At 49.7% G+C, this 12,128-nt stretch overlaps 1 protein-coding gene across 1 annotated transcript in view; it reads right to left on the minus strand.

Moving 5' to 3' along the window:
- PAX5 (paired box 5) overlaps window positions 1-12,128 on the minus strand; it is a 189,690-nt gene that overhangs the window by 54,782 nt on the left and 122,780 nt on the right. The window lies entirely within an intron of this gene.

Consider the following 12,128-nt stretch of genomic DNA (forward strand, 5'->3'; position numbering starts at 1 on the left):
TCTTTTTTTTTTGGGGGGGGTGCAATGTTCTAAAATTGGTCATGGTGATGGTTGCATGACTTTGTGAGTGCACTAAAAATCATTGAATTGTACACCTCATATGGGTGTACTGTATGGTAGTGAAGTATATCTCAATAGCACTGTTATTTTTTATTCTTGCCATCTATCATCACCATAATCTTGAAAAAGAAAAAGTCATTTGACACCAAAAATGTAGGAAGGACATAATATTAAACTGTTTCTGAAACCAAATAAAATTATCTTTAAGGAAAAAATATTCAATAAAAGAAAAATGGATAAATTGGATTACTTAATAAAACAGACCAAAAACCTCTTGCCTGGTGAAAACAAAATAAGCAAGGTCAAATGATAAATGGCAGACTGGAAGAAATTATTTGCAGCATATACTGTAGATAAACGGCTACTATCCTGATATATCAAGAGCACATAAGAATCAAAGGGAAAAGAACAAAAGTCCCGTAGAAAAATGGGCAAAATTCGTGAACATAAAACTCACCAAAAAATATACATACATATATATATATATATATATATATATGTAAAATGACAAACAAATTGAAAAGACGTTCAGTTTACTCATAATACTAGAAATGCAAATTAAATGCAAAATTGTACAACCCCATGTGGAGGGGGATTTGGCAACACTTAACAAAACTGCACAAGTGTTTACCCTTTCAACAGGCAATCTCACTTCTAGGGATTTACCCTGAACATGCATATGCCTTCAGCAATACACAAATGCATACACACGGGTTAGTCACTGCAGCACTATCTGTAACTACAAAGTACTGGAAACGATCTAAAGGCCCAAGTCTAGAGAACCGGGTGAATAAACTGTGGTGCGCACACACACTGGGGTGCCATGCAGCTGTGCAGAAGATCGAGGAGCCGGAGGGCTGCGCCTGGCACGGGTGATGGAAGCCAGGAACTGAACCCTGGTTGCCCCGCGCCTTTGCAGCAGGTTGCTGTCCTCCACACAATCCCAGGTCAGAACCCTTAGGGAACCTCAAGTTCAGGTTCCAAATGACTAACTTTGGAAAACCACAGAGGGACGATGGTAGGGAAGGGACAAAAGTAGACTCTTGGCCCTGGAGGTGCGTGAGTTTGGAATGCTCAAAATACAAACGAGTGAAGGGGAGAGGGCGCAGGGCTGGCTTAGCCACAGCTGACACTGGTGGAGGAAGTGGCCTCTGGAGGCCAGACCCATCCCGAGGGAGGAGACGCTCAAGCCAGCGCAGAGGGTGTCAGGCTCCAGGGGGCAGGAAGCCACCTTCACCTGCTCAACTTTCATACAGGCCCCCAGTTGCCTCCAGAGCCAAATCTGGACTCCTGGGACGGGCAGGGGGTGTGGAATTTGGAATCACACAGGTCTGGGTGCAAGCTTAGCACCACCACTTCCCAGCTGTGTGACTTTTGGAAAGTAATACAATCATCTGAGCTTCAGTCTTCCTTTTGTAATCGGAAACAGAGCGTATTTATTGGGAGCAAAACAATGCGGTGCTTGCTGTGACAGTATTAAAACATGTCCGCAAAACATGTCTTCTTTGCTAGCCTTCTCGTAGAGGGAAGGGGTCTATGTCCCCTTGCCTTGAATCTGGGCCACTCTGGTGACTAGTCAACCAACAGAGCAACAACTTCCTTAGAGGTTCCTATGAGCCAGGCCCTGGGCCAGTACTTCACATGCCTTATCTCAGTCAACACTCACAACAACCCCAGAATGTGGGTGTTATTATTTTCCCCACTCTACAGAGGAGGAAATGAAGGCCTCAAGCAGTTGATGTGCCCAAGGTCGTACAGCTGATAATCATGATCGTTAACTTTTTTGCAGCACTTACTATATGCCAGGCACTGTTCTAACACCAGGCAGCATTCCAAACACTGTTCACTGTGTTTTGTAGATATTAACCCATTTAATCCTCAGAAGCTCTGTTAGGTAAGTCCTACTATTATCCCCATTTTACAGATGTGGAACTAAAACACAAAGAGGTTAGGTACCTGCCCAAGGTCTCACAGCTAGTAAGAAATGGAGCCATATCCAAACTTAGGCATTCTGGCACCAGATTCCTCACACTCCCCCAGTGCACTGGGCACTTGTCCTTTTCCTGCCCGTAAACTGGAGGTCCCCAGACAGCAAGAGCTGCTCACATCCCTCCCTTCCCTGCACTGGCCGGGCACACAGTAGGTGCTCAGAAAACGTCTGCCAAGGTGAAGTTAATCAAAAGACATTGGTTCTCCCGTCTGAAAGAAACTTTGGTTCCCACCTCATCAACATCTCAGACAGCCCTTCATCATGAACTCCACAAGATAACTAGCCCTGATTTATCTGTTTTTTTGTTTGGATGCAACTTTTTCTTTTTCATACAGGCCATTTCTAGGTAGGCTCTCCCTATGTACACTAACGGGGGGAAATCTGAATCCAATTAACTTCAAATTTAGCTCATAATGAACTTATCTCATTTTGCTACCAGCTCCATTCTCATCGTGTGGCAGTAATTAACCACTGGGGGTTGTCACTCCCAGACACATGACATGGAGATCCTCCCATCCCCTCACTTCAAACCCTTACAGAATTCATTACCCTGACAGTGTGCAAACCCTTCATTTTGAATACCGCAGGGCACCAACCAAACTCCCCCTCTATCTGCCTGACTGTGTGTGTGAGCGAGAGAAAGAAGAAAGCAAGCCACTGAGAAGGCATGAATTATTGTGAACAAGATGGGAGCAGGATGCTGGGTGGTTCAATGGCCAGAGAGGGTCTGCCAGCCTTGACATCCCTGGGTTGGAGGTTCTGCCCAGAGGAGGGGAGTCTCCACCCACAAAGCCCAAGCTCTAAGGGAATATGGCAGAGCTGGCTGGGGAAGGCTAAGTCCCTTCCAAACTGGCGATCATATCCACTGGGGACTCTTAATGCCCAGGAAGCCTGCACACCCCAGGCCGGGGCAATGGTGACTTGCTGTGTGACCTCAGGTAAGTTCTACCACCTCTCTGGGCCTTAGTTTTCCCAACAGAACACTCAAGCAGTGGGAACACATGGCCTCTGAGGGATTTTTCTGCTCCAACATTCTATAGGTCAGAGGCCCCATTTTACCCCTGTGTTGTTGGAAGTGGAGGCCGGGCCAGCTGCTGTAGAGATGGAAGTTCCTGCCCAACTAGCCTCAGCACTCCTGCCTAAAGCATCAGGTACCCTGGGGCTCCTGGATTAAATCCTAGTGAAAGGAGGGTAAGCATCAGTCTTGTTTCTGTCTTCAGGAAAGGAACTTATGGCAGGAGATGGGGGCTGTCGACCTGCACTTTATTGCCATGGCCCCCTCACCAAATGTCCACAAGGGCGACCAGGCACCTGGCCCGGAAAGCAGCTCCTACTCGGCTGTGGCTAGTTTTCAGAAGAAGCTGGTTTCATTTCATTTGGGAATCGCCTGTCTACATGAATGTTGACTCAAATCCAGTTTCTAATATGTACACTGAGGGCCAAAGAAAACTTATCTGAAGCCCATGTTTAGCCCTCAGACGGCCAATTCTCAGCCCTTCCTATCCTCAAAGCTCTCGAATCCTGTCTGAACCTCCCCACACCATCACCCCCACCAGCTTCACCAGCTGCCAGGCCTTTTAAGGACATGAGCCCTGCCTGGGTGTCCAGGTAACTACGAAAGAGTAACCACCGTGCAGGGCAGAACAGGCCAGGGGATGGAGGAAAAGCACTGCAGGAGGTGACTGCTGAGAAACTGGGGCACAACCACAGCCAGCTCCCTGGGGCCATCCTAACCTCCTGCCGTCTTCCTTGTTTCTGGGGGCGGCGGGGACAGCCCCAGCCTCCCAGCCACGCCAGCTTCCAAGACACCCGTTCTCCCTCAGGCCCAGTCAGTCCCCAAGCCCCTCCTGACTCTCCATTGCCTCGGTGCCCTCTCCTCCCTGGCCCGACCTGCCAGGTCAGACTGCTCTTCCCTTCACTCTGTTTCCTGGCAACCTCCCCTCAGCCCCCTGCCCTGTCCCTGCCCTACCGTCTGTCTGGATGGCCTGTCAAGGCTGCTCTTCCAGAGCCCCGGCATCCAGCCACCAAACCGCTCAGCTCACCCTGAAGGACAGCTTGGAATCGCGCAGGAACTCAGTGAGGGCTCCGAAGCCAACACTTCTGATTCTATCTTGGTTCAATAATTTAACCAGAACTGCAGACACTTCTACTTCTACAACATTTTCTCAGAAAACACTTCCTCAGAGTCACAGAACCATGAGAAAGCCTTTTGCATGTTAAGAAACATTATGAAAACTTAAAAAGAAAAGGTCATAAAGGTGGGAAGCATAGCCTTTCAATGTCACGGGGCACTATTTAACAGGCACACCCAAGGATCATACTTCTAAGAGAATATACCTGTGTTTGATGATTCTTTACTGTTTGACTAGAACCTAGAAATAGGGAAGTTACACATTAATGTGTCGATTTCTATCAAGTAGAAAAGATAACCCCAAAGGTTTGGGTTTATTGCCCTGTAGGGCATTAACCAATTTTGTATCTAATCTAGCAATTTTATTCCAACATTTTAAAAAAATGCCTTTCTCCATGGACAATATAAACCCTGTTCCTCAAATGTTCTTGGAACCACTTTTTTTTTTTTTTTTTGCGGTACGTGGGCCTCTTACTGTTGTGGCTTCTCCCGTTGCGGAGCTCAGGCTCCGGACGCTCAGGCTCAGCAGCCATGGCTCACGGTCCCAGCCGCTCTGCAGCATGTGGGATCTTCCCGGACCGGGGCATGAACCTGTGTCCCCTACACCGGCAGGCGGACTCTCAACCACTGCGCCACCAGGGAAGCCCTCTTGGAACCACTTTTATCTCTTTATAGGTTCGCTCATTAATACGAGCTGAGTAAAATCTTCATGTGTTCATTCTATATTTGTACATGAGCTATGTTCTTAATTTTTAAAAAATTATACATTGACACTCGTTATAGGAAAAAGCCAACAAACCGTGAGTGAGATGAGCTGAAGATTTTCAACCAACACCAAAGCAGGTGACAGTAAACAATTGCCACCGTAGGAGAGGGAGAGACAAACAACCCAACACCCAGGATGTGGGAAGGGGATTAATCCTGCTGCACAAACCCCCGGCGTGTGTGTACACGAAGCGCGTATGCCACCAGGCTCATTCTTTCCAGCTGGCGTTTGAAATGTGTGACAGTTTGAACAGGGGCTGCTCCGGAGTCTCCCTTTGTTCAGAACTGCCACAAGCAAAGGGTGTGTGAGCTGGGGAGTGCAGGGGGAGTGTTTCACCTAGAGGGGAAAGGCTGGCAACGAGGGAGTAGCCCAATTGCCTGCACACAATGGACGTGCTAATTGCAAAGGGGCCTATCCAGTCATTAAAGCAGACCTGGCCCCGGCTCCTAATGACAGGTTTATCAGCCATTAGTTTAGGCGGTGTTATTTACTTAGAAAGAATAACCCTCAATTTCCTTCCCCCAAATTACTTAATCCCCACTTTCAACTAATTCTGACTAGCCCTCCTCTAATTGCCCTGGCTAAAGATCTAATCTGGATGTGTCCAGCAGGGAAGACAACTCTGAGAATTCCTCAGGGCTCTGTTTACTTTGCAGCCTCAAGCCTCCCCATTCCTTCATTCCAACCGACCTCATCTACTCCCCGGGAATCACTGGGAACTTCCGGACTCCAACAACTGTGTTTCAATTTCAAGAAAATGTTTGAATTTCATCTGCCTGGCATTTTAGAGCAGATACTGGGGCTCAGTCAATATTTCCATGTACACTTATGACATGATCTGCCTCAACTAGCAACTGTTGATCCAACGTAATAAACCAACAAAGGCAGGGTTCTAGTGAATAAGACTGCAAAGTGGCTCTGCCACGCTCATGGTTCCGGGCATCCCTGCCAGGACAGGTGCTGCTCCAGGGAGAGGCAGAAGCCAGTCTTTACAGCAAGAGGACAGCAAGGGCCACTGTGGGCTAGCTCAGGTCTTCACTCATTCATTTGTTCACTCATTCATTCATGCATTATCTGATCCCTACTGAGTTCTAGCACCAGAGGACCTGGAGATGATAATAACAGTAATAATAATAATAATATCCACCACAATAACAATGATTGTTTATTCGGCTCTTACCATGCACCAGGCATCATTCGAAGTGCTTGTATGTATGATCTCATTTAAGTGTCACAGCCACCCTGGGAGATATAAACCTTTATAATCCCTAATTTGCAGATAAGATGGTGGCACTTGGAGGCAAACTGAGGCCAACTGATGCCAGAGTCCATACCTTTACCACCGCCCTCCCCTCATGATTCTTCTTCAATAGGTGAATTGCAAAAAACAAAACACACCTCCTTTTGACCTGCAATTCTACTTCTAGGACTTTACCTACGGAAACACACAGAAAAGTACACCAAGATTTACATTTAATGGGAAGGAAGGAGGGAAGGTGGGGAGGGAGGGCGACAATCCAGGTGTCTATCATAATGGCTGGATTAAATAAATTATGATACTTCCCTGTGATGGAATACTGCACACTTCTGAAAAACAATGAGGCAGATTTGAGTGTGCGGACTGTGGAAAGAGCTCCAATATACATTATTGAGTGAATAAAGCAAAGTGCAGAAGAGCACTGTGCACAGTGTGATTTTATTTGTGCCAGTAAAAAGTGGATAAGTCTATCTGCTGATAGATGCATAAACATGTTACTGAAAGTATACACAAGACACGGTTAACTTTGGGGTGAGCGATTACGGATGGGAGGGCTGAGGTTGGGGAAAGGAGAACTATTTTTCATTTTATATTTTTCTGTATGGTTTAAATATTTAACCACATGCATGTATTACTTTTTATTCAAAATTAACTTTCTGATTTAAAATTAACTTTTTCTTAAGAATCAGACACTGTCTGTGCCCCAAGGGGCTCACTGACAGTCTTGAAGGGGAGGTAATAATGAATCTAGGATGCACAAAGGGCACACTCCCCCCCCTCCCCACTGCTCCCACCTCAGCAGCTCCTGGGCCAGAGCTGTCATGGTGGGAACTCCTTGCTTTCAAGGACAGCATCACGATGCCAGAAGCATCTTGGCCAAGTCACAGATCCACAGCTTATGGTCCCACCAGGCCTCCCCCATGCCAGCAACCAGCCCTGCACGGACAGAAAATGCAGTGATGTCCCGCCCATCCAAAATATGCCATCAGGGAACCTCAGTCCTGACAATCTGGCTGTGAGTAGCCAAAAGGTGGGCACAAAGCCTGTCCCTAGAGCCCCGCTGAGCACCAGCTCTGGCAGGCCGGGTCCTCATCTGCTCACAGTTCCAACGAGCTCAGTGGCTTGGTTTCCCAGCTGCCAGCAGATTGAAAACAGCAAAATAAGAAGAGGGAGAGAGACTTATAGAGCCAGGCAAACTGATGTTAGGAGAAGTGACAGGTGAGCAGCAAGGATGGAGATGGGAAAACAATATAATCCGACATAAGAAGCCCAAACCTCAACAGTCTGGGGTGCTTGGTGGAGGGCAAGCTGCCTGCTTACAGACCTCCAGAGCCTTCGCCACTGCAGCGGTCGAGGTTTGGGGATGCTGGTTCACGGACAGGAACCTGGGTGCTGTCACTGGAGGAGGGTGAACTTCTGTCTCTCCAGCATGATTATGTGCATCTCTTATCTGAGAAACTGATATGACAAACCAGTGTTTTGAAAGTTGGCTTGGGACCTATATAATCATAAGTAGCAGATGGATGGGCTTCCCTGGTGGCGCAGTGGTTGAGAGTCCGCCTGCCGATGCAGGGGACACGGGTTCGTGCCCCGGTCCGGGAGGATCCCACATGCCGCGGAGCGGCTGGGCCCGTGAGCCATGGCCGCTGAGCCTGCGCGTCTGGAGCCTGTGCTCCGCAATGGGAGAGGCCACAAGAGTGAGAGGCCAGCGTACCGCAAAAAAAAAAAAAAAAAAAAAAAAGCAGATGGAGAAAAGCCCAATTGTCCATCTCAGTCCAGGATGGGTCCTTGGAGAACCCTTGTACGGTGCATGGCAATGGAAAAGACCACCAGGAGATACGCCTGTGGATGGAAACCCTCCTCACCTGCACTCCTGGTTATGGTATGCACCCACCCAAGCTGGCTGGAGGATATTGAAAATGTATTCTTGCCTCCCAATGTCTCGGAACCATGGAGTCCCATGGCTGGACTGAAACTTGGAGGTGTCCCAGTCCCCCCGCCACCCTGACTCAGGGCTGACAACATTCTCATCACGTTTACCCACCCCAGGCTGCTAATGCAGAACACACTTCCCCAATCTAATGGTTGGGAGTCTCTTCCTTCCCAAGAATTGGTTTATACATAAACTAGACGATTACTAAATGGAAAGTGGAACGAATAAGTGAATACACAGAAAGCAACGAGTTCCCCTGAGGTGACCTTCCAGATTGGGGGACTTTAAATCTTTGTAAAAGGGCACAGTGTGGCATGGTAGATAGGGACAAAGGCCACAGCCTGGCAGTCTCAACTCAGATCCTGGGTCCACCCTCATTGGCTGTGTGATCTTGAGCAAGTTGCTTAGCCTCTCTGTGTCCGTTTTCTCATCTGTACATGAAGATCTGCCTCATCGTGTTGCTGCGTGGATTAAGTTAACAAATGCATGTAAAGCACCCAGCACAGAGCAAACACTCAACAGTGCCACCATAGCTCCATAGCTCACCCAAAAGCACAGCCAGATCAGTGTTTGAAAGTATGGCTCTGCTCTCCTCAAGCCATTGTCAGAACCTGCAATGGCTCCCCCCTGCCAACCCAGCAAAGACCACACCGTTAGCTAAACGAGCCCACCCGGAGCCCAAATCCCAGTCCTGACTCCTACCCGCCGTGTGACCTTGGGCAAGTGATCCAGCCTCCCTTTCCTCACATGTGTAAGGAAGCAGGAAGGCTCCGCAACAGTTCCTCCCTGGTGGGGTGATTGTGCGTGAGGCGAGTGCCTGGCTTGAGCCCCTCACTGCCCACTCCCTACGCAAGCGCACTGCCCTTTTGGGCCGCCTGTCTTCCTTTGTGCCCCATAAATCATCTGAAGAACGAAATGTGAAAGACAGTAAGTGAAGAAGGAAGCCATACTCTACACGAAGGTGGAAAGTCTCAGAAAGCTCACCCACCCACCGCTGGGTGTCCCCGCCGTGCAGTTGAATTCACGTACGATGGCTGGAGCTCTGCTGAGCTCTATTTGCCAGGTACTCTTCTACGTGCTTTATGCGCCTTGTCTCATTTAATCATCAAAACAATCCTACAAGGTAGAAGTTATTATTATTGCTGTTGCTGATACTGAGAGGGTGAGCCTAGCGGTTAAGTGCACCGGCTCTGGGAGCAGACTACTGGATTCATCAAATCCCAGCTCTGCTCCTGACTAGTTGTTTTGTAATCTTGGGCAAGATTTCACCTCCGTTTCCTCATCTATAAAATGGGGCTAATAATAACACCACCTCCTTAGAGTGTTTAAAAGGATGAAAGAGGGGGCTTCCCTGGTGGCGCAGTGGTTAAGAATCTGCCTTCCAATGCAGCGGACACGGGTTCGAGCCCTGGTCCAGGAAGATCCCACATGCCATGGAGCAACTAAGCCCATGCACCACAACTACTGAGCCTGCACTCTAGAGCCGGCGAGCCACAACTACTGAGCCCGTGCGCCACAACTACTGAAGCCCTCACGCTTAGAGCCCATGTTCCACAACAGGAGAAGCCACTGCAATGAGAAGCCCGTGCACCGCAACGAAGAGCAGCCCCTGCCCACCACAGCTAGAGAAAGCCCACGCGCAGCAACGAAGACCCAATGCAGCCAAAAGTAGTAAAAAAAAAAAAAAAAAAAAAAAAGGATGAAAGAGTTACTACAGGTGAGGCCCTTAGAAATGTGCCTGGCCCATGTAAGTGCTCCCAGCTACGCTTGTTATTCCCTCCAGTATTTAGAGGAGGCCACTGAAGCTGAGAGGGGTTAAGTAACCTGCCTGAGGTTGCACCAGCAGAAAATGGGCCAGGCAGGGCTGTGGGGCAGGATTAGAAACCTGTGCTCTTAACCACCAAGCTCCAAATCTAGGGTGGGTTTGAAATGAAGTCAAGCATGGTGGGAAGCACCTACTGGACCTTTCCAGCTAAAGGGTGGGGTCAGGGCTTGAGGACCGAGTGTAAAAGCCCTGGACTGGGAGTCGGAACACCCTCCACGTCCTACTGGGCCTTCAGGCAGATCCTCCCCTCTCTGAACATTCTCATCTGTGAACCCAGAGTCCTGATCCCAGGCCACCCACCTGGGAGGAGATCAGACAATGGTAGAGACCTGAGGAATGTGTATTATCAGGTTCTCAGCCTCCTTCCACGTCGGGCTGACAGCCCATTTATTTTAAGAAATAGTCAATAGGTACATGTCGAAGTCAGAAAAGCCTCAGATAGGCTTCTGATCTCTTGAAAAGGGACCAAGGCCTGTCACAAATCCTAAACCAGTGCCTTGGCCCATCCACTTCTGGTCTAGAGGGTAACAGGCTGGTGGATGTCACGAGATATGGGCCCAGAACCAACAGAGCCGAACCAGATGACACCCTCTCCCTCCAATTGTTTCCCCAAACCACACAGCAAGATTGGAAACAGCCACCGAGGGGGCCCACGCGCGACGCAGGCCGGGCAGGTGTGCTGCTTGCCGAGGAAAACCAAGCCCACCCCGCAGAGGCACCCCCCAGGGCACACGGCAAGTTAACGTGCTGCAGACAACATGCTTAAATTGTGCTGCTGGCCTGCACTGCAGGCTGACGCGCCGGCCCAGCCCTCCCCAGCCCTCCCCTCCCAGAGAGGCCGAGCCAGGTGCCGGGGCTTCTGAGAAGCCTGGCGTAGCTTGGGCTCTTCTTTGCAAGCCATTGCCAGTTCTGGGATTGCCCGTGCCCTGCCCCTCTCCTGGGCCATTAGGAGACCCAAATGGCATCACAGAAGTGAGAGTGCTTCGTGCCACACGGAACGGGCCCTACTGAGCGGGGGCATCACGTGGGGACAAGTGCACGAGTCCATCGAGCCTGGGTTCAATTTGCCAGTTATTCACCATCTCAGTGACCACAGCTGGGGAAACCGAGGCTCAGAGAGGCTCAGAGTAGCAAAGATGCCACATGCAGCAAAGAGCAGCCCTGAGATTCAGTTCCTGTAATCGGACTGCAGGCTTCCTGGAGGCGGCAGGACTGGAACTGGGTCTCAGTGGGTAAGGTTCCTCCAGGGGGATCGGGAGCAGGGCTCAGGCTGAGTCAGGGCCGGTGGGCAGTACTGGTGGGTCCCGTCATGCCAGTGAATGAGCCTCGAGGGGCAGCGTGCTTGGGACTGGTCTGAGTCTCCTCAGGCACAGGCAGAAGTTGGGGTGAGGTGGGTGGGCATCTGGGGTGTAAGGTAGGAGGACCAGGTCCCAGATGTGCAACCGAGAGCAAGGCTGAGAAGAGAACACACACGCTGTGTGAGTAGCCTTCATACTGTCTTGAAAGCCACTTTGGAACTGGAGAGCACCAGAGCCCAAAGGACACGAAAGGTCGACCAGGCAGGGGTTCCAGCTGTGTTCCCTGGGGCTTCCTGGGGCACCTCGGGGGGCCTCTGGGATGGCCACCCTCTCAGCCACTGAACCTCAATTCTGACTGTTTACATAAAGGCTTCAGAGGAAGATTTCATCTGAACAAAAGTTTTCTTGACAAAAACTAAAACAAAACAAAACAGAAACAAAAAACTTAATTGTTGGAAAATCACTAATTGCCTATATACTGTAGGTGAATGAAGAAGCCCCTTTGAGGGCAAGGCCTTTCCCAGAGTGCCTCACACAGTAGGCCCAGGCCCTCCGGCTCCCACGGCCCCCGATCCAAACAGGTGTGGGCACTGGTGAACAAGCCAGGCTCCCGCCCATTTGTATCTAAACCTGCTGTGCGATTTGTGTGTATGCGCGTGTGTGCGTGTGCATGTGCGTGATTTTTGTCACATCTTTGTATTTATTGAACCTGCCGGACAGGACCAGGTAGGGGAACACACACAAGAACCAGACTTCCCAGAATGTGCCACTGGCTTCTTCCCTCTGTGCTACCAACAAATGACTGCACTTCCGTGAGCCTCGCTTTCCAAATCCACAGAATGGGGATATACCCTTTGCCCTGCCTCC

This window comes from Delphinapterus leucas, chromosome 6 (genome assembly GCF_059928025.1).
Source record: "Delphinapterus leucas isolate spDelLeu-1000000601 "Yukka" chromosome 6, BTC_Dleu_Yukka2, whole genome shotgun sequence".
In the NCBI taxonomy this organism is placed as follows: Eukaryota; Metazoa; Chordata; class Mammalia; order Artiodactyla; family Monodontidae; genus Delphinapterus; species Delphinapterus leucas.